Genomic DNA, 24802 nt, shown 5'->3' on the forward strand with positions numbered 1-24802 from the left:
ACCCAAAAATGAGAGAGGATACTTTGCTTATATACCTCTCCCAAGCATTTCAGGGTGCAAAACATGAAGTAGGTCGACACAGGAAAATATTTCTTACTAAATCCACTTGACCGTTGTGTGATTTTGATTTGGGGCCAAACTAGGGGGAGCGAGGCACCCTAGGCACTATGCTCCCTCCAAAGCAGGCCCAAATCAGAACCTGAGGTCTTAAATGAGGAGGAGATGTTGGAATGTTATGTTGAATTGGGTTGTGATAAGTGGAACTGGATGCAGGAGGCCATACATGGTAAAATAGGCCCTGGTTGAGCAAGAAATTGTATAGGGATGCAATTCATGATGCTACAATTTTATCAGTAACAAATCTATTACAATACATTATCAAAGTGTTCGTGCTTTATTACAAGCAAGAGAATATCAAATTGGTTACCTCCAATAAAAATAATCCAACCTATGAACAATGTAACTTAGTATCTTAACCATACTACAATGTCACAACCAAGAGTAACAAGAGATCAAGACTCTTCAACCATGGAGGAAATATGATAGCATAACTCTTCCTTCTATCTGATTCACCATGAATATACCATATCAATCACTTTAGAAATAGAAATCAACTTACTAATTTTCAAGGTCACACCTAGTTTGACTTTAGATCCAAGAGTCATTACAATCTCTATTGTAAAACCCATATGACCTTTAATTTAATTAGTATGCTCAAGATGGAACATCTCCATATGACTCCCCACATTAAATTTAATTATCAATGATACATGCGATTTATTAAGAAAATATTAGTTCAACTAAAGTGTATAAGGTTTATGCAATGTGTACAAGATTTTTCCCAACACTTTAGTAGCATTTTCTATTTGTTTCTTTAGCCAATCTATCTTCTTCAATTTACTTTATAGCCACATCCATGGGATTTGAAAAAAAATCATTTCATTTGGCACCTAAACTAATTGTTCATTATATTTCTCCTCCATTACCTATACTACTATTTCATGGTAGTTCATCCTACTCTACATGTCATCCATTTGTTTGTTAGCAAATCTTGATAACGATTAGATCTTTGACATTTGCTAGTTTGTGTGTTAACTCTAGGCTCAAGGTCATTAAATATATTGTGTATCTATCTTTACCATTTTTTCTCCCACCTCATATGCATCCCTTCGTTATGCACTTCTTCCTACTTGGTCTTATCAAGTACTCTCGTGTGCACTTTCACTATGCCCTCTCACGCTCTTCCTTCATGATCTTTTCTTTCACCTCACACTCATCTTCCTTTTCTATAGCACCTCTTGTAGTGCCTTTGTGCATACTTCTCTTATACGTCTTCTTTGTTACTTCCTCTTCATATCCTTGCAATGGTTAAGAGTGGGGAAAACATAATTTATGAAATAAAAGTTGCAACCACAAACAACTGATCATGAAATAGATCCCAATCACAATCAACAGAGATGAAAAGACGAAATGAAATATCAAAATATGTAAACCCTAACTCAAATCATTCCCTTCACATGACTCCATTGTCTTTCTTTCTCCTTCAATCAAATGTATGTGGCTCTAAAAAACAAATGCAAGTGTTTTGAGAGCAAGATGATAGAAAAATGATGGTAATTGTGAAGTAATTCAAATAGCATAAGGATACTCAAAATATGGTTGTTAAAAGAGAGGAAAAGACCCTCAATTTATAGCCTTTCGAAAGGCACATTAGAAAGATGAGATCAAATAAAATCATTAGTGAAAATTGACTTCATGAAGCACAATTAGGGCTGATTGAGAGAAAATTATAGAGGGCAATTTTCCATTCAAAAATGAGGAAAGTGGGAAGCTAGAAAAGAGGAGGGAAGCTATAAAAGAGGAGGGGAAGCTAGAAAAAGAGGAGGAGAAGCTAGAAAAGAGGAGGAGAAGTGGGGATAACTAATTAAATAAATGGTATTTAATTGTAAAATAAAAAAAGGGAATTAGGATAATGAACTAATTCATAAGTCCTAAAACAAATTAGTTAGGAAAAAGGAGAAATAATTAAAAATTTGTTAAACCCTAGATAGAAAAGGAAATGAATTAGGTCAAATGGTGTCATGATAAGATTGACACGATTAATGATAAACATGGACATGATCAATTGTAATGATTAATAAGGACCAAGAATTGATCAAATTAATAAGGATAGGGATTGATGACAAACAGATCAAAATTGACAAGGATTGATGATGACTAACAAAGATTGATATGATAAAATGATAATGATTGACAACTGATAAGGTATCAATGACAAATCGATCAATATTGATGGTTGTCAACTAATAGGGATCGATGATGAATTGATCAAGATTGATAGAAACTGATAATGATTGAAAATGATACAGATTGACCCAAATTGATTGACAATTGACTGAAAGAGGATTGATATTGAAAATGATTGAGAACAACCCTAATCGATATTGATTAGGGTTAAAATGATGTTCAAATGATATGAAAGGTTGATCATGATCACAGATTGAGAATTGAGATTGATATCGAAAAGACCTATGTCAAATTCGAGAGAATGGGATTGAATAAGAAAAGAATGTCGAAGAATGACACAATGTTAACAAATGATAAAGATCAAATGTGTAATGTAAAGGAAGTGTAAATAAGTGTAAAAAATTAATTATAGGAAGCACAGACATGTTAAAGTATGACACTGCAAGCATAATCCATTTTTAGGTGCCTACAATCCCATTCAACCTTACTTTGTGCATCCATTTTGCATGTTCCTTTATTCTTCAATATTCCTTTGGTTCTTTTGTCTCCTTAGTGTAGTCTCTCTTAACATTAAATATTTTCTTTCTTTCCTTAGTGCCATTTTTGTATATCACCATACACCCTCTTTTTTCTCTTGCAACCAACTATTGCATCCTTATGTCCTTGGGTTTGATAATATATGTAACTACCTCTAGTTCAACAGGCTTGTTTGATTGTATCATGTTTGGTGATTCAACAAAACTACCTTGGTTCAATGATTTGCCAAGTTATTTCAAGGTTCAAATCTTCCTCCCATTCATTCTCACACTTGAATCATCTTACAACACTCTATTCTATCCTTCATCCTTGACCACTTCCTTTGTTCCACGTTACATTTTCATCCTTATATGCTCCTATCTCCCTATGCAGGTCCTTTATGTATTTTTTCCTTCTTGCATTAGCCAATTTGGTTCTTGATTAAACCTAGACTAGGGATGACCTTTCACCAAACAAGCTATGAAATCATGTGCCAACTCCATAAAGGAATGATATACTAGGAATGAGTAATCACACCAATGTTATTATATATCCCTCAAAGTACTTGTCTAAATTCTCTTCTCATTATGATTTCACCAACCAAGTGCTCATTATTAGTAGGTATAAATGACTAAACATGTAAAAATGCATTATTAGAACAATAAGAGTGATAAAAATTTGGTCCTCACCAAGAACACAAATGTTGTCATGTAATATAGTAGAATATAATAAAACATTAAGATAGGCTAATGAACTATCGTCAACATGATATAAACATTTAATGAATCACAACATAGTGCATAACTATGAGATGAAAGTGGACCCAGAGTTGTAAGGCACAACATCTTCTAGCAATCATCATATATCCCTTCATCATGCAATGAAGGATGGACACACAAAGGTTAGACATCATGGGGGAAATGAGAGCATCAAAACAAATACATCAAGATGACTTCCTAAGGCATCCCAATCCATGCACAATAAAAAAGATATTTAGTGGTGAAGCATAAGAGGATATCACCTTAGGCTATATACAATTAAAATGAACTAACATATCATGGTGAACACTAATTAACACAATCATCCTATATATTACATGTAAGTGATTTGACATCATGTACATGTAGGTGAAACATATCCATAAAAGGCATATGCATGTGTGAGAACTAAGTACGCACACTAATTAGGGTTAGTGAATGCATATGTATCATGAAAAGCATATCCATAACAAGGAAATTTAGAACAATAACCAACACATAAATGTGATCATTGCCTATGTCATAATCATGAAAGCAATAAGAATAATCACCATCAAGGAACAAAGAGGGACCCATGATAAAAAGTCATATATGATTTGGGCTTAAAATATTAAAAAATCCAAATCTATAAATCAAAAGAAAACCTTAAATCAAAAGGGTGGGAAAGTAGAGATTGAATAAGTGTGGACCAATAAAAGTCAAAACCCTAGTCAAAATAGATTAATGAAGTACAAGGAATGGTAGATCCAAACATTAATTAAATTTGCAATAAGTGGTATATAATTAGAAAAATAGGATCTAAAACACTAATGTAGCAAGAGTAAATCCTAAGGGCAAAAGCTTGGAGTGATGTAAACACTAACAAATTGACCAAAACATAAAGAAACAAAATATTCTCCTACATAAATTTTAAGATAAACTAACTAAATAAGCATTGATACCAAAGGATTGTAGCTCAATTATTTGAGCACAATTGGTGAGGATATTAGTATTTTCCTTGATGCATTAACATCCACCAAGATTCAACTCCCTCAAAAGTATGATATATAAGGGATAAGCCCATGAGCATGCCCTCAATAACTTTGATGGAATAAATACCCCTCAATCCTTAGCTCTTATTTGAAGAGGTATTGACAAAGAATCGTGCTCTCTTAATTGGTGAGGATATTAGTATGTTCCTTGATGCATTAACATCCACCAAGATTCAACTCCCTCAAAAGTATGATATATAAGGGATAAGCCCATGAACATGCCCTCAACAACTTTGATGGAATAAATAACCTTCAATCCTTAGCTCTTATTTGAAGAGGTATTGACAAAGAATCCTACTCTCATATCTTATTTTTTATGCTCACCTTTTATATTTGTGATGGGATAAATTATTAATATGAAATACTCCAATGAATATACATTGCTACCCCAATAGTTGTACACATAGGAATACTATTTTTTCACTATGACAACAATACTTGCTTAAGCAAGTATCTTATTTTGTTAAATGAACATCTTATTTTTTCAATGACACACTTATAGTGGATAGTTATGATATTTTATTTCAAACAAAAAATTATTTATTTCACTTGTTAATGAATGTATATTTTTATTTTTATGCCGAGAGGCGTAACCTACAGTGGCAGCATGGGGTGGAGTGAGATGGTGTGACCGTGTTAAAAAAAAAATGTTAACTTTAATAAATTGAAAGCCGACAAGTATTATTTAATAATTAATAAATATTATATTTTTTGAACTGACAACTAAATAGTCATAACGTTTCAAACTAATATAAATACTGATGAATTGTAGAATTAAAAACATATTACTCTGAATAAATACAAAAAAAATTATCACCAGCAAGTGCGAATAGTGCGAATACTTCAAATAAATTTACCAGCAACTGCGAATAGTGCAAATAGTGGGAATAAATTTACCTAGAATATAGTGCAAGGTGGTGCAAATAAATACTCTAAAAAAAGTAAGTCATTTTTACTTTATTTTACCTGTAATGTAAAATGGGTATTATATATATAATGGATAATGATATTTTTTATTATCTTTTTAGTAAAAGTAAATATTTTTTAATTCTATATTATTTATAGTAGTTTATATATTAAGTTGATATTAAATTAATTTATATAATTAAATAATATGATTAAGTTAATATTTCTCATATATTTTGTATATAATTAAGTTGATATGAACCTAAGTTGTATAACTAGCCTAGATATCTTAATACATCTATCTAAAATACGCCGAGAGATATCAGTCTCGAAGCGCCTATTTTAAATTGTTGTTGAAAATATTTAGGCACCTCGAGACTGATATCTCTCGGCGTATTTTAGATAGATGTATTAAGATATCTAGGCTAGTTTATATAACATTTACATGTTCTTATGTGTTCAACTATAGGTCTATTTTGACCAACATTTGGTCATTTTTTAATTTACATGTGGACTGTTTATTTGTAATATATAATATAGATTTGTGGTAAGATTGGATATTATGAGCACAATTGCTATAACGATTATTGGACCCCGTTCAACTACTAGTTGAACGCTTTCTAATGATTTTCGATTTTCTTTTTATAATATTCTTAATAGCTATAACGCCTACATGTTATTTTGACGAGTTGCATGATGACTTGGATCTTTCTCCCCAAAAAAAGCCATTATTTGCCAGATGGTTTTCTCTGAAGGGGTTTCACCAAAGAAAGACATGGGGGGTACACAGAGGGATAAACAGTAGGAGGACACCAGGCATAGGAGGAATGGTAAGACTTTGCTATTAGAATACTGATAATGAGAGTGAAGGAGTCTTACCCGATCCTCCCTACGTATCCCTTTTAGCTCACTTTACTCCAAGAAATCTATGTTACAGGTACTTTTTCTGTATGGATTTCGATATTTTTTATTTCTGGCCTGATTTTTTTAAAAGTAAAATTTGATTATTGATTTCTTTAAATATTAGACAGATAAACGTAGATCTGAGTTTGTTGTTGAGCGGTCGACGGATGTGTATCTAGACATTATAGAATTGTGCAAGCATATGATCTTATAAGTAACTGGTAATTTGCAAATGACAGTATTAGAGAAGCTTTTTTATGTTTTGAATTTGGCTATTAGGTTACGAAGTGGTTCTATGTAGGGTTTCAAGTTTTATCATTATGGAGTAACAGTTTTTATAAGATAGCTGAAGGCCTATAAAATAAATTGAAACTTTATGTGGATAATAGGATAATAGAAGAGTTTCTATTTTTAAGTTCTTATATTTTCCCCAATTTATTGGGGCTGAGAATTTTTTTCATCATATTTTTATTTCATATTGTAATATGATTTTTCTTATATGTTAAATAAAAACAATTTAATCGTTGCCTTAAAGATTCATAGAACCTCCAACTTATTAAAAATATTAAACTAAAATTTTCACATTTAACTGCTAAAATCTATGGAACCACACAGTTGTAAAAGGCTCAATGATAGCCATAAGACACTTCTAAAACCCATTTCACCCTAAATATGTGCCAAATTAACAAAAATAGTTCACCAAAAATTTGTTCCAAATTAAAAGAATCAATGCTAACTTTCTCCATGGTCAGTAATGATTCAACATATGACCATAATGATGTTTTTGTTTTTGATATCTCCCTCGACTCTTCATTTGGATTGGCTTAGATCTATGTCGGGATGAGTTGTTCAGTGGTTGTCTTACAAGCTTTTTACTTGAATTTTTCATGTGTGTAGGTCTTTGTAGGAAACTACCAAGGGCTCTCAACTCACACAACGAAGGCTTAGTTGAACTTGTTGCGTTTTATGTTTTGTACTTTGCAATTTCTAACAACAAGGGCTAGTTTTGAACAAATAGTATGCAAAAAGCAATATTGGAAAGAGCTGGAAATTAATTGAACTTCAAAAAATAGGATTATCAAACCCTTATTACATCCAATTTGCATAAACACCTTCAATAAAGAAATCAGACAAGACCAGGAAGATTTATTGTCAACTACCTCAAATTTATGAAACCCCTTATTTGTCTTTGCTGCCGTACATCAGTAAATAACAACAACAAAATTATTTATCAGTCCAAACTACCCGAAATGGTGAGTTTAGTAGCTCAAACGGAAGCTACCAACTAGGCGTCTCCTTTAGGATTTATTTCAGAATTTTTGGACTCCTCCTTCAACAAAATCATACCCTTTCAAGGAAGAAAGGTACGACAGATGTGCAAGCCGTACATGCACAAAAAACCCCAGTTGTAAACATACTTATTTTTGCCTCTGCTCTGACTCTGTGGTTGCAATCAATCATTTGCATAAAATGAATAAAACCCTATCTAATCTGCCCAATCTTGGTTCTTGGATAAAACCAACTAAAAAGCAAAATCAACTGATATTTCACAGCCTCTAATGCCGATGCATAGAAATCCACCGTTTTCCTGTACCAATACTCTCAGATCATCTATAGGAAGAAACCCCTGCCGAAACCCTCAAGCCAAAATCTCCTCAGAGCAAACTTCAATATCAAATCATCACATAATGAAAAGAAGACCTAAAAACTTCTTTTATCTCATCCTTTAGGGTTTGGTGCAATTCCCAAGAAAAGTATTATTTGGCATTTAAATGATGTTTTAACTTTTAATATTTCTTTTTGACTATTGAGGCTTAAAAAATAAATCATTTCCAGTTTAATATTAAAGTGGCCCCATCCGATGAGAAATAGACCCTCACTCAAGTTATAACTTAAAGTGAGTTTAAAATATTAAAGCATTAAAGTTTGCCACATAATATTTAATTAAAGTAATTAAATATTGATATCTCTCCAAGTACTTATCAGAAATGCCTACCATCAGAACTAGAGATTGCCAAACAATACTCTATCATTGCTCATACCGTTCACTCTGAAGATGGAGAATCAGTCTCCAGGAGACCCTCTAACCAACCTCATCAGCATACGAGGGTCAGTGATAGGCTAATCTACCAAGCTAACAAATGTCAACTAGAAGGGGACATCACAGTCCGCCCCTCCTGAAATTGCTTGTCCTCAAGCAATCTCAACTCAGGATGCTGTAAAATCTCCTTGCTCTCCCAAGTAGCATCCTCTACAGGCAAATCCTTCCATTTCACCAAATACTTTGTGATGGTAGGCTTCCTGAAATTCTTTTCCCTAAACTCAATGATAGCCTCAGGTACAAATTAACTTCCCCTCATCATCCAAGGGTGGCAAAACTGTAGAAGGAACAATACGGTATCCTAACACCTTTTTTAGACGTGACACATGAAACACATTGTGTACTCTGTTGTCTGCCGGTAAATCCAACTCATAAGCCACCTCCCCTACATGCCTGGTCACTCTGAAAGGACCATAATATTGTGGTTTGAGTTTTTCTGCTCCACTCTTCCTGAGAGTACACTGTCGATATGGCTGTAACATCAAATACACCATGTCTCCTACCTCAAATGACCTCTCTGTCCTCTTCTAATCAGCATATTGCTTTTGTTGATTATGTGCCTTTGCTATATTCTCCTTAAGAGCCTTTACAATATCTTGGCTCTCCTGTAGCAAGTCTCCTGCACTAGGAACCCTACGGTCACTCAACAATAAGTCAATGAAACTCGAAGGCTCATACCCATACAATGTTGCAAATGGTGTCATCTGAATGGACATGTGGTGAGTGGTATTGTAACAATACTCACAAAGATAAATCCACTTCACCCACGCCTTCCATTGTCCTAAAATGTAGTTCCTAAGGTATCCCTCCACCCATTTATTAACTATCTCAATTTGACCATCAATTTGAGGGTGGTAATTGGTGCTCGGTGTAAGCTCGGTCCCACAGAGTCTGAAAAGCTCCTGCCAAAAGTGGCTCATAAACCGAGTATCCCTATCACTGACAATAGTCTGAGGCAAGCCATGTAATCTGAATACCTCTCTGAAGAACAACTCTACTACCTGAATAGCTAAATAAGTGGTGGTGATCAGATAGAAGTGGGCATACTTCGTCAAACGATCCACAACCACAAATATGCAATTGCATCCCTGTGCTCTCGACAACCCTATGATGAAATCCATAGATAGACATTCCCACTTCCTGTCAGGAATTGGAAGTGGTTGAAGTAAACCAGCAGGGTACATATGTTCATGTTTATTCTGCTGACAAACAAGACACTCTCTAACATACTGTAAAACATCTGCCTTGAGCCCTTTCCAAGTGAAGTGCTCACGAACCTGTCTATAGGTTTTGAAAAACCCGGGATGTCCTGCCATCGGTTCATCGTGAAAGAACCACAGTACCTTACTCCTAAACTCTAATCCTGGGATCAAGTACACTCTACCCTTGTAAATGATCAAGTTATTTACAACTATATACCTATTGTCCACTACTGATCCCTCTATCAAACCTGTATCCCAGCTATCTTTGGCATACTCTGCCAATATAATATGATGCCAATCCCCTGCTATCTGGACCATAGAACTCAGGTGGGGATGACGTGACAAGGCATCTACAACTAGATTATGTGTGCCTTTGATATAGGAAATATCAAAGTTATAAGCCTAAAGTTTGTTGACCCACTTTTGTTGCATGTCATTTAAGTCACGTTGCCCAAGGAAATGTCTCAAGCTATTGTGGTCAGTCTTAATGCAAAACTGGCTGCCCACTAAGTACTATCTAAACTTGGCCAGTGCATGCATTATGGCCAACATTTCCTTATCATAAATGTTGTAACTCCTCTTAGGTCCATGGATTTTCTTGCTCTCATATGCAATAGGGTGCTTGTCCTACATAAGCACCGCACCAATGCCCTCACCGGAGGCATCACACTATAACTCAAATGACTTTGAAAAGTCAGGTGTAGCAAGTACTAGACACGAAGTCATGAGCTCCTTGAACCTATCAAAACACTCCTGGGCCTCAAGAGTCCATAAGAAGGCACCCTTCTTCATCAAGTTTGTCAAAGGTGTTGCATGGCGTGAATAACCGTTAACACAACAACGATAGAAACCACTCAGGCCCAAGAAACCACACAACTGAGTAAGGTTCATAGGAGAAGGTCAATGTACAATAGCACAAATCTTCTCTAGATCCATCTGCACTCCCTTTGCACTAATAATATGGCCTAAGTACAATAACTTAGTCATTCCAAGGTCACATTTGGATTCCTTGGCATACAAGGACTCCCTATCCAGAATGCTCAAAACTATATCTAAGTGACTGAGGTGCTCCTCCCAAGTGCCACTGTAAACCAATATATCATCAAAGAACACAAATATTGATTTCCTCAACTGATGTCGGAAGACTTTGTTCATTGTGGACTGGAAAGTAGCAAGTGCATTGGTTATCCCAAATGGCATAACCACAAACTCAAAATGTCCATAATGACAACGAAAAGCAGTTTTCTCAATATCCTGCTCACGGACACTAATCTGGTGATAGCCTGACCTCAAATCAATCTTTGAGAAATAACATGCACCATGTAACTCTTCTATGAGCTCATCAATACACGGAATGGGATATCTATTTTTTATCATCCTCTTGTTAAGGACCTTGTAATCAATACACATCCGCAATGTGCCATCCTTCTTCTTCACCAAAACAACTGAAGAAGCAAGGGGTGACTTACTAGGCCAAATATGTCCCATAGCTAGAAGCTCTTGAATGGTCTTCTCTATTTCATCTTTCAGGTGCTTCGGATATCTGTATGGAGTAATCATCATTGGCTTCGCACCCTCCTCTAGCTCAATGATGTGCTCAAAACCCCTATCTGGTGGCTTCCCTGGTGGTATGTCACTAAAAACTTTATTGTGTTTAGTTCTTAGTATCTGGATGTCAGGATGATATTCAACTTTATGAGCATCCTGTTGCATAGGCATAAACATACACTTTGTTGCGCACTCAATCTGATCATGGCATGCAAGCCTCTCCATCCGCCTGAGTGTAATCATCCTAAAGTTGTTGTCCTTAATAGCTTTCAGCACATGTGTCCTTCCATCAACAGTGAAAGACATCTCGGTTCATAGGAGAAGGTCAATGTACAATAGCACAGATCTTCTCTAGATCCATCTGCACTCCCTTTGCACTAATAATATGGCCTAAGTACAATAACTTAGTCATTCCAAGGTCACATTTGGATTCCTTGGCATACAAGGACTCCCTATCCAGAATGCTCAAAACTATATCTAAGTGACTGAGGTGCTCCTCCCAAGTGCCACTGTAAACCAATATATCATCAAAGAACACAAATATTGATTTCCTCAACTGATGTCGGAAGACTTTGTTCATTGTGGACTGGAAAGTAGCAAGTGCATTGGTTATCCCAAATGGCATAACCACAAACTCAAAATGTCCATAATGACAACGAAAAGCAGTTTTCTCAATATCCTGCTCACGGACACTAATCTGGTGATAGCCTGACCTCAAATCAATCTTTGAGAAATAACATGCACCATGTAACTCTTCTATGAGCTCATCAATACACGGAATGGGATATCTATTTTTTATCATCCTCTTGTTAAGGACCTTGTAATCAATACACATCCGCAATGTGCCATCCTTCTTCTTCACCAAAACAACTGAAGAAGCAAGGGGTGACTTACTAGGCCAAATATGTCCCATAGCTAGAAGCTCTTGAATGGTCTTCTCTATTTCATCTTTCAGGTGCTTTGGATATCTGTATGGAGTAATCATCATTGGCTTCGCACCCTCCTCTAGCTCAATGATGTGCTCAAAACCCCTATCTGGTGGCTTCCCTGGTGGTATGTCACTAAAAAATTTATTGTGTTTAGTTCTTAGTATCTGGATGTCAGGATGATATTCAACTCTATGAGCATCCTGCTGCATAGGCATAAACATACACTTTGTTGCGCACTCAATCTGATCATGGCATGCAAGCCTCTCCATCCGCCTGAGTGTAATCATCCTAAAGTTGTTGTCCTTAATAGCTTTTAGCACATGTGTCCTTCCATCAACAGTGAAAGACATCTCCATCTCCTGTAAGTCAAGTGTAAACTTGCCTAGCTCATGTAACCACCTCATACCAAGGACCAAAGCTGTATCTCCCATCTGAACCACATAGAAATCAGTTTTGAACTCATAGTTGTTTACATGCAATGGGATTTGTGTAATCATCTTGTTACACTTTAAAGTGTAACCATCTACCACCCTCACACGGATGCCCTCAAACTCCTCTGTTTGGATTTCTCTCTTCTCAACTAACCTAACATCAATAAAGTTATGTGTGGCTCCAGTATCTAGTAGGGTAATAACTTTTTGACCAGCAAGTACTCCTCTCATTTTGAATGACCCTTCTTGTTGAATACTAGTGAGAAGTGCCTCCTTAAGGTGTTCATCACCTTCTACATCCATCTTGTCAAGTCTCTATGGACCCTATGTGTCATTTTCAACCTCTAAATCATCATAAATAGCAGGCTGACCTTCTTGATCAGATTCTGAATCTTCATAATATGCCCACATTACTTTGTTTGCCTTGCCCTTAGGCCTCAAAGGATAGTCATGGTTGGCATCATATGGACCTTTGCAATAAAAACATAGTTTTTTCTGCATCAAATCGTTAAGTGTCTAATGATCTAAGGGGGAAGTTGTTGTCTTCCCTTTGTAATCATTTCTAAAGTCTGATTTTTCTTTCCCTTTGTTGTAATTCTTATTATCTTTGAAAGACATTGATCCTTTTGACCCAAATTTATTCTGTGTGGTTGTCACATCCATACTTCATGCTTTTTTAATGGCAAGTAGAGGTGTTGGGGGATCAAATGCTTTGACCCAACCTCTCAAAGGCTCCGCGAGTCTCTCTATAAACAAGACTACTAACCGCTAATTTGACATGTTATTTACCATGCATGACAATTTCAAAAACTCTGAAACATACACCTCCAAGTTCCTTGTTTGTTTCAATTGTGCTAACTCACGGAAGTAAAACTCTGGATCTCTCTTATTAAACCTCTCCACTAACAAATTAGAAAACTCCCGATAGGTGGTAATCTCATGTTGGAGTGTGATGAGTCCATTATGCCACAACTCATGTGCAGTACCGTCCAAATGTAAGGTTGCAAACTTAATTGCATCTCTTTCAGTCATGGGTCTCAGTGTGAAGTATGTATCCAATTAATGGATCCATGACCTAGTTGTAACTGCACCGCTACCATCATAATAAGGTAGAGTGAGCTTTGCTTGTGGCAAACTCAAGATCTCTATGTTGGAAACGAGGCCTCCTCTCCCGCCTGTTTCTCTCTACCTCACGTTTTTGTCTCATAAACGGATCAAAATTCAGATTTTGCCTAACATCGGGTGGAAGAAGACTCCACTCATCATGCACAGTCATGACATTATCCACAAAAACAAGCTCTGCCTCGACTCTAGCAACATCCTCAGGTTCTTTTGCCAAGAAATTAGGCCTTGAAGGCTTGTCAACTGTGCGTGTAGCTGCCCTGTGAGGTCTAGGAATACTGGCTACACTCCTATTATCCTCTGGTTCTTGATTGTGTCAATTTGGAGGATTCATATGCTCCATCATGGTGGTGAGTGCTTGTAAAGCCTGAGCAACTTGTTGCTGCCCCGTAACCATAGTCGTAAAAAATTCTCTTATCTCCTCATCCTCAGCTCAGTGGCCTCTGGGTGGGCTGCCTGAATGCCTGTCACCCATAGTGTCTGACTGCTTGTTAAGACCTTGTTCTCCTTCAAGGAGGGCCTTGCTGCGTGTGTAATACCTGTGTGAACCTTCTTCCTGTGACTGCATGTAACTTCTAAACCCTTAGGATGGCAGGATTTAGCCTGATACCACTATAGGAACCTACCAAGGGCTCTCAACTTAGACAACAGAGGTTTAATTGAACCTATTGCATTTTATGTTTTATACTTTGCAATTTCTAACAACAAGGGCTAGTTTTGAACAAATAGTATGCAAAAAGCAATATTGGAAAGAGCTGGAAATTAATTGAACTTCAGAAAATAGGATTATCAAACCCTTATTACATCCAATTTGCATAAACACCTTCAATAAAGAAATCAGACAAGACCAGGAAGTTTTATTATCAACTACCTCAAATTTATGAAACCCCTTATTTGTCTTTCTTCTCGTACAATAGTAAATAACAACAACAAAATTATTTATCAGTCCAAACTACCCTGAATGGTGAGTTTAGTAGCTCAAACTGAAGCTACTAGCTAGGCATCTCCTTTAGGATTTATTTCAAAAATTTTGGACTCCTCCTTCAACAAAATTGTACCCTTTCAAGGAAGAAAGGTACGACATATCTGCAAGTCGTACACGCAAAAAAAACCCCAGCTGTAAATATACTTATTTCTGCCTCTGCTCTGACTCTGTGGCTGCAATCAATCCTTTGCATAAAATGAATAAAACCCTGTCTAATCTGCCCAATCTTGGTTCCTAGATAAAACCAACTAAAAAGAAAAATCAACTGATATTTCATAGCCTCTAATGATGATGCACAAAAATCCACCGTTTTCTTGTACCGATACTCTCAAATCATTCGCAGGAAGAAACCCCTGCTGAAACCCTCAAGCCAAAATTTCCTCGGAGCAAACTTCAATATCAAATCATCACATAATGAAAAGAAGACCTAAAAACTTCTTTTATCTCCTCCTTTAGGGTTTGGCATAATTCCCAAGAAAAGTACGTTTTGGCATTTAAATGATGTTTTAACTTTTAATATTTATTTTTGACTATTGAGGCTTCAAAAATAAATCATTTCCAGTTTAATATTAAAGTGGCCCCATTCAATGAGAAATAGACCCTCACTCAAGTTATAACTTAGAGTGGCTTTAAAATATTAAAACATTAAAGTTTACCACATAATATTTAATTAAAGTAATTAAATATTGATATCTCTCCAAGTACTCATCAGAAATGTCTGCTGTCAAAACTGGAGATTGCCAAACAATACTTTGTCACTGCTCATACTATTCACTCTGAAGATGGAGAATCAGTCTCCAGGAGACCCTCTAACCAACCTCATCAACCTACGAGGGTCAGCGATAGGCTAATCTACCAAGCTGATAGATGTCAACTAGAAGGGGACATCACAGTCTCATTGTTATCTATGACGACCCTCTTTGTTTCTTAACTCTTAAAATGTTGATTTGAATGTGACACATGTATGTTTGTAGTTGTAGATTGTTGAATGGTCTCTTATTTCTTTAATGAAGATAATAATTTATAAAACATTTTTGTAGTCCTAAAATTATTTTTCATAAACTCAGCTTGTTTAAAGTCAGCGCATGTTTCACTTGACTTTTTCAAAAGGTGCATCAGTTTTCTTCTCTTTTCTTCAAGAATATGTCCTAGTCCGATTAATTGGCCGAAAAGAAAACCTTAATAGTTTTGATATTGTCAGTGAAGAGAAGTCACTGCATCAAAGTGAACATGCAATGCTCTTTAACAAACAAGGTGGATATGAAATTACTTTTCCCACAATGAGGTGGAGTTTTATATGGGAAAACTTTTTTTTTTAAAGTGCTAGATGTTGTATAGGCATTAGGTTTCCGTAGTCTAAATTGATGTGATTTGAGCTTCTAAATTTGTCTGGTGTAGATGTTTGTTAGAATAATTCTTCCTGAAGTATTATGTTAATTAATTTAGAGAATTTCGTAAAAATACTTGCAAATGTTAAAGGCAATTGCTACTGCATCTTATGTCAAAAATAGATTTTGTACCATTCTCAATGGCATACCCCAATGTAGATCATAAGATTCACGGTATGACTATAAACCATTGCTTGCATGAAATACTTGTAAGTTGTATACCTTCAGTGCTTGAGTATGTTCACTAGGTCCAACATATAAGCATACGAAGATTGATGGCAATCCCAATTTTTTGATGTTAGATTACAGTTTGGTGATTTCTCATGCAGATTAACGCTACCAATGGGTAAATGTGATGCATGCACTTCTTAGGCTCAACCAATTGTATTTATGTGTGATGACGAGTTGTATATATTTGACAACAATTATAATGTAGGAACAACTGAAGATTCTAGGTTAACATGTGATCAACATTAAAAAAATAAAAAAATAGTTCTTTGTTTTGTTTTAATTTTTTTAATTTTTTGCATATGGCAGACGTGTTTCATTAATCACAAAAATGGGGTTGCCTTTGTTGGTTCGAGGATCATCAGTTGTGGTTGGCTTATGCAGTGCCTTAAATCCAAGATGGGCTTTCTTAAGTTGGATTGAAGATCATCAATTGGATGCCAATGTGGTGTTATTGGTTTCAAATATGTATCAGATCTTATTCACACAAGTTCTAGAAGCCTGGCCATTTGGAGGAATTGATTATGTTGAATTGATGTTTTGTCATTGATGCCAACACTAGTTGTTTGGATGCTTTATCGACACCCTTCTGGTCCCCGTAGGTTGAGTGGTTTCTGGTTGGTTTGGATCCGGCATGATCCAGTAGGCTCCGGTATGATTTGGTTATGGAATTGGCTTGTTCATGATACTCATGTTCATATTCAGTAAGTTGGTTTTGGTCTGGTGATCGGATGCTATCCTGTTTGCTTAGAAACCTGGTTTCTAGTTCCGGCGAGGGTTTCACCAGTAGAGCTTTTTATGAAGATCTTTGATGAATTGCATAAGTGGTGTTGGTGTAGCTTCTAGTGGAGTTTTGGTATGTTGTTGGTGATCATGTTCGAGACTTGGTGGATGAAGATCATTGTTGTAGCGTATGGACCTATATTGGGTCCCGGTCGGTCTAGGTTATGGACCAGTTTAATGAAGCGTGTGGATTGGACCTCTCGATATGTTTCTAGAATGTCTTATGTGTTGGATATTATTTGCTTGGTCTAAGGCCGACATGGTTTGTAATTATGTAATTGATTTATTGTCTAGTGGCCGACGTGATTGTTTATGGTCAAGGGTTTGTGTATATAATGTAAGATCTCATTGTAGATCAATATGATCATTGGATAGGAATGTTAATGGTCAAGGGATGTAATGTGCGAATAATGCAATATCATTTAGGCAGAGGATTTGGTCAATCATTGGAGATCGAATTGGGTTTATGTAAGAGGATTTAGTCCTCCAGTATTGAGCTTAACCGGAACTATACTCAGACTTGTGATATCTTTGTAGTTCAAACACTTCTCTGGATTGGAGTCTGGATTTCTATGTAGTTAGTGAAACTCCTTTTATGATGAGCAGTGCGCTCTAGGCTGTTGGCCTTCCTACAAGTGTAGGCCCCTCAATTATAATGCACATACTTATTGCAGAAGTATTATTTGACTGTGGGTAGGCTTCCCACCGTGGTTTTTCCCTTTACTGGGTTTTCCACGTATAAATCTTGGTGTCATGTGGATGGTATTTATTCTATGATTATTGTTTATGCTTAATTGGTTTAACTGCTATTCCGATATTTGGTTTAAGCATTCCGGTATTAATGTTTTGGGTTTCGGTATTAAAATTTTAATTGTTAATGGTTTCGGTAATCTGTGACAACTGATTCACCGCCCCCCCTCTCAGTGATTATTGTTTATGCTTAATTGCTTTAACTGCTATTCCGGTATTTGGTTTAAGCATTCTGGTATTAATGTTTTGGGTTCCGGTATTAAAATTTTAATTGCTAATGGTTTCGATAATCTGTGACAACTGATTCACCGCCCCCCCTCTCAGTGATTATTGTTTATGCTTAATTGGTTTAACTGCTATTCCGGTATTTGGTTAAGCATTCTAGTATTAATGTTTTGGGTTCCGGTATTAAAATTTTAATTGCTAATGGTTCCGGTAATCTGTGACAACTGATTCACACACCCCCCCCCCCCCCGCCGCCTCCCCTCCCCCTCCTCTCTCAGTTGTCTTCTGGTTATTTGAACTGTCTAACAATTCACACAACTTCTAGAAGCCTACAAGTAGTTGAGAGTTGATGAAAGAAGATTTATATAAAGATAATTATGTAACCATTTGAGGACATCATCCAACAATTGAAGAGTTGCCTTCCCGTGTACCAACAAACAAGATTGTTTGTTGGCTGCATATGCACTCAAATATTAGGAACCGAGTATTAAAGCAGAGCATTTTTGGCATTAGCGATCTAAGACGAGTTGAGAAGTGTTAGTATGTGTCATGGGGCTAAGTTGTTGTAATTGGAATTTATTTCCAGATCTATTTTGAGTCCATTGGAGTATGGGAAATTTGCTGACATTTCTTGTTTGGATGTAACAATTGTGAGATTGCCTATTATTCGAGGCCTGAAAATTTAGTTTAACTTCGTCCACTTCTCATTTTCTTGAGCTTCTTACTTTATTAGCTTTTGTTGTTTAACTGTGATCTATACTTCCAGGAGTACGTTTGGATTTGGATTTATCTAACCAACTTTAGCTATTGTTCCTAGTGGTATCAAAACTTATCTTAGAGGGAGGAGTAAGTGATTTAAAAGAAAGCAAAGAGAAAGAATAATGAGTGGAAAGAGAACATAAACAAGGGTAATTAGGGTTATTGCTAAAATGGGATGCAATATTAGGATGGATTTACTTATTATATTGGTAGTATATATCAGCAAGGGAAGAAATACACAAATGACAAACTACTACCATCTTTAAAAAAAGGGTATTATGATTCCTTGTATTTGTTTTGCAATATTAATGTTAAGTTACCACTTCTTTTAATGTCTCTTGTTTTAAATTTCAATCTTGTACATTTGGTTCACAAATTTATTGAAATTAATCACATCAATTTGTTTATTCATTTTGTATTCATTTATTGGTTTGACTTAAAACACATTATAAATAGTGTCATACTAGTTTACTTAAATAACATAGCAATCTATATCATATTATTCATTAATATTAGCCATGGTGAAATGCTAATTTTAATTCTAAAATCTTCATTTAAATCTAAATTTCAATTTTAATTCCAACCCTAACCCTAATTTTAATTCTAAAATCTTCATTTAAATCTCAATTTTAATTTCAATTCTAACCCTAATGTTAGAGTATTCAGGTATTTACTTGATTAATTAAACAATATTTGTTTAATTATTTAAGTTTCCTTTATCTCTTTTACACTTAAGGTAACTTTAGGTGCATAATAATTAATTATTTTATTAATTATTATGTGCAAGCCTAGGTTTTCCTTTTTAGGGTTTCTTGACCTATTAGAGAATTATTATTTTCATTGTATTGTAAGGATTATCACATTACACATTTTGTGAATAATGAGCTCTCATCTTTTTTAGCATATTTTCTGTGTATTTGTTTTATTTGTTATTTGCTTCCTTGCTTCTCCTTGTAATAGGTTATTCAGCTTGCAGAGATCATTTGGGCTTCTGTGGTGTTGTGTTTCTAACCCTAACCCTAACCCTAACCCTAACCCTAATTTTAATTCTAATTCTAACTCAAAATTTAACTCCAATTTGAATTTTGACCCTAATTATTTTCTTATTTGTAACTCTAATTCTAACACTAACCTTAATTTTAACACTGATTTTGATTTTAACTCTAACCTTAATCTTAATTTTAACCGTCTTTATTTGCAACCCTAAATTTAACACTAATTCTAAAATAACCTTTGTTATAATATCAATTTTAACACTAACCTCAATTTTAATTGTGCTAATTATAATGTCAAATTTGACACCAATTCTAACTCTAATTACCCAATGTTTGACACTAATCTCAACTAATATTTAGCATGATACTAACCCCCAAATCAAATCAAAATGTATCTTTAATACTAATTCTAATGCTAACTTTAGCATTCTAATTGATAGCAAAGAATGGAGTGTAATAGTGAGTGTGTTAACAATAATTTAACCTTTTACTTTAATTTTGATAGCCATTTACACAAAATATTAAATTTTAATAATAAAATAACTTTTATCTAAATAAACTAGCTCAAAATTAATCTCCTGACATTTTAAAAAATATGTATTTTATAATAATATATTAATACAAATAATATTACTATTTATACATTATTTCTATATTATCCATATCTAGAATTGTATATAATTTATATTATTTAATAATACTATTCTCCCTCACTCACTTTCTCTCTTCCCATATATATATGAAAGTTAGATTCGTGTTTGGAAGGTGTAAGTCACATTTTAATTATCTTAAATAATAAAATTTTAATCGAAATGTATAAGAATTGTTTATAAAAAAATTATGTTAAGGATTGATTTAAGATTTTATATTTTATAATTAGAGATGTTTTTGATTGAAAAAGCAACAGAAACCAAGACCCTTTACATAGTAAGACTTTTATCAACAACAACAATCATTTTTAAAAATTAAAAACCAAGACCAGAAAAAAAGACCTATGGGGCTGACTTGCAGACCCCAGTTATCTCAATGACTTTGTTCCAACCATCATGCAGGAATTTGTAAAGCTCCCTCGCCGCATCCTTATCCGCTTCGTCCACCGCAGTACGCTCCTGCAGGAGGGAGAGAGTCAACGCCTAGCTATGAGAACTTGCAAGTAGAACTTGTTTATGCTAACCATTTGCTTGTCACAAACATCCAACATATGCTTGATCTCCTCTTGGAGAGCCTTGGCCTCCAGGATCGGGCTCAGGCTATCAATACGGTTCAGAAGCTCTCGGACTTCATTGCTCATGTGTTGTATCTGTTCCATGGTAGGGTTCCCCTTAGGAACCCCTCCCTCATCCTTGTGAACATCCTCCTGCTCCACTTGATTGTGCAAAATCACGTCCTCACTTTTCTCTTTAGCACCCCTATTAGTCACCGCGTCCTTAGCCACATCATCCCCAACAACATTCACAGTCTGAGCTCCAGAAGTGTTCGAGTCTACCATTTTCATTATTTCATCAGGGTCCACCAAGTTGATCTGGCCAATAGGTTCCTCCTCATACTTCAAGTTCTCCTCATCATTAAGGGGCCCCAGAAATACCCTCATCAACCCCATGCATAGAGACCTTAATAGCCTCTTCACCAGCCATGCTATACATAATTATTTTAATTAGAGATGTTATTAGCAAAGTCTTTCAAATTTTTAATCTTAAAAAATTCCTTCTAAATATTCTTGTGTTGGGAAGGCATAAATCATTCTTTTATTATCTTAAATTAATATTATTTTTGTAATTATGAATACTATTAATATATATTATTGAGTTTTTTTATTTAAAATAAATAGATAAGAAATATCCTTCTCCCATCAGCTATTTCTGAATTAATTTGTCATTTATAAATAATTTTGAACTCTTGGAACTTTTTGATGCGGTATTTCTGAACTAGCCCAATAACGCATCAAAGAGTTCAACATAAATCTACAGAGAATAGAAAATGTACGAATCAAATGTGTGTCTACGGAAGAGAAAAAAGTGGATCTAATTGGCACCGTTTCAGTCTATTGTGTCTATCTAGGGTTCTCTCAAAAGTTTTGACCTAAAAATATTAGCTTCAAACTGGCCCTTTGTTATCTTTAAAAGAGGTCATTCTTCGGATATGAACGGTCAAGGAGTCTCGCTAGTTTTGCCGAGGGGAAATATCGGCTTCTGCGGATACTCATCAGATCCTTATTCTCTGTTATTGTGAAACAGTTTTTATCAGTGGATCTACGGAAAAAATAGTTTTTAATGGAAAGCGCCCATTTTTTTTGTTCAAGGTTACAAAGAAAAACATTGTGGGTATAGAGAGGGATAAGATGTAGCACGAGGGCATTAGGCATGGGAGGAATGGTAAGACTTTTGCTCACTGATAAAAAGTGTGATGTGCAGTCTTACCCGGTCCTCCCATGCCCACAGCCCTCCCTACCTATCCCTCTTATTTCACTTTGCTCCAAGAACAGGGCTACAGGTATCTTCTATGTGTTGATTTCTATCGTTTTTATGTCTGATCTGATTTTTTATTTTTTTTTTAAATTTAAAAATTTAGTTCTTAGTTTCGGTAGATTTTATATATGTGAATGAACATTTTGTACTATTTTCAGTGGTAGGGTTTTGTGTATATGTTCAAGGTTTTGATCTAATAAGCAATCGATAACCTGCAAATGACTTGAGTGAATGTGGGAGTATTTTTATATTTTGAATGTCTCTATTAGGTCAGGGATTGCTTTTATATAGGGGTTCCAAAATTATATGAATTTTTCAATATTAAAAAAAAACATTTAACATTAGCTGTTCCCATAAAGATTCATAGAGCCTCCAGCTTCCTAGAATTCCAAAACCAAAATTCCTAACATTAACCGCTAAAATCAATGGAAACATGTAGTTATAAAAGATGCATCCATAGCTCATGTCAACATAAATCTATGCCAAAATAACCCCAAAAAGATCAAGGCTAACTTTCTTCATAAGCTACGAAAGATTTCAACATTCGACCATGATATGTCTGTTTGTTTTTTTGTTATCTCCCACAAGTCTCCATTGGGACGGGCTTAGCTCTACGTTGGGATGGGCTGTGCAATGGTTGTCTGACAAGCTTTATACAGTAAACCTTGGGGTGTTGCATAGGTATGTTTCAGATTCCAAACGAAAGTTTTCATCTTGTGTATAATCTTCATGTATGTAGGCCTCATTTTCTTATCTGTAAAGATTATCTATTGTTTCTTAATTCTTAAAATGTTGATCTGAACATGATACATGTTTGTAGTTGTAGAATGTTGAATGGTTTCTATTTCATATATCTTATCTGTAAAGATTATCTATTGTTTCTTAACTTTTAAAATGTTGATCTATTGTTTGTACTTTGTAGTTATAGAGTGTTGAAATATATATATATATATACACACATTCGTAGAAATACTTTGACACTGCTAAAGTTAAATATATATAACAAATTGGCATTTAGGCAAGTTTTTTTTGGCTAAAGGCAATCGCAACTGCATCTTGTCAAAAATAGATTTTGTACTATTTTCAATGGCATTCCCCAATAAAGATCATTAGACCCACGGTATGACTATAAAACCGTCACTTGCATGGGCTTAATTGTGTACTTTCTGTGGCTCGCCGAGATGTTCACTAGGTCCAACAGATAGGTATAAGAAGATTGATGGCAATGCCTTGAAATTTGTAATGTTCGATTACAGTTTGGTGAATGGTATTGATTAATACTACCAATGGGTGATTGTGATAATAGTAAATACACTCTTTAGGCTCAGCCATGTATTTATCTGTGATGACATGATCTGTATATATTGGACAGGACAGGAATTCCGATGCAGGAACACCTGTAGGTTAACGGGTAATCAGCATAATGAAAACAACAAAAACATATTTTTTTTTGTTTTACTTTTTTAATTTTTGCAGATGGCTGACGTGGTTCATTAATATCAAGATGGAGCTACTTTTTTGGTTCGAGGATCATCGTTTGGGTGGGTAATAGTGATTCCTTAATTTAAAGATGGGCTTTCTTAAGTTTGACCGAAGAACATCAATTGGATGGCTGATATGGGGTGGTTGATTTCAAATTTGTATCAAATTTCATGCACAAGTTCTAGAAGTTTCCAAGTGATTGAGTGTTGGCGAAAGCAAACCTATGTAAAGATAATTATGTAACCATTTGAGGACATCTTTTGGCTGTTGAAGAGCTGTTTTCCTGCCCCTTGCAAATAAGATCTTTTTTGGGCTACATATTGATTCTCTTAGATCTGAGGGATAAAGTATTAAAGCAGAGTATTTGAGGTATTGGCGATCTGAGACAGAAGTGAGAAGTGTTATCATGTGCTGTGGGAAGTAATTTCTGTAATTGAAATTTATTTCTAGATATGTCTTCAGTTCACGGGAATTTGGGAATTTGCTGCAATTTCCTGTTTGGATGTTATAGTACTGAGATTGTTGCCTGTTGTGTTGATGTTGTGTTGGTAGCTTATCTCATCAAAGAAGAGATACACAAGCTGCTGGCATCTTTACTAGAGGGGTATTACGATTCATTGTATCTAAAGTCCTGACTGTTATAGCTTCCATGCCTTAAAATCAGGATCCTTCACATTTGGTCCACAAATTTATTTAATTCAATCGTATTAACTTGTTTATCCATTTACGAGTAATCATATTAATTTGTTTTTTCATTTTGGAATCATCTATATTGTAGACTTAAATCACATTACAAATTGTATCATATTGCAGATTGCAAATTGTATCATAGTATGACTTAGAATCACATTGAAATTTGAACCACATTATTTGACTTAAACCACATTGTGAATTGTATCACATTATTCATCAATTATTGCAATGGTGAAATGTTAATGTTAATCATATTCATAATTTTAAACCTTAAATCTAATTTTAACTAAAATTCTAATCTTAGTCTTAATTTTGACCCTAATTCTAATCTTAATTTTAGCCCTAACTTTAATTA

The 24802-nt window shown here is 35.1% G+C and overlaps 1 long non-coding RNA gene across 2 annotated transcripts; it reads left to right on the forward strand.

Moving 5' to 3' along the window:
• The first annotated feature begins 21708 nt into the window (after positions 1-21708).
• LOC131055451 (uncharacterized) lies at positions 21709-24475 on the forward strand. Of its 2 annotated transcripts, none has more exons than XR_009108353.1 (2): positions 21709-22297; positions 22861-24475. It is a non-coding gene; the product is annotated as an uncharacterized LOC131055451 (long non-coding RNA). The 2 variants fall into 2 exon arrangements; XR_009108354.1 differs by having other exon boundaries at positions 23749-24475.
• Positions 24476-24802: the final 327 nt, after the last annotated feature.

This window comes from Cryptomeria japonica, chromosome 10, assembly GCF_030272615.1.
Source record: "Cryptomeria japonica chromosome 10, Sugi_1.0, whole genome shotgun sequence".
In the NCBI taxonomy this organism is placed as follows: domain Eukaryota; kingdom Viridiplantae; phylum Streptophyta; class Pinopsida; order Cupressales; family Cupressaceae; genus Cryptomeria; species Cryptomeria japonica.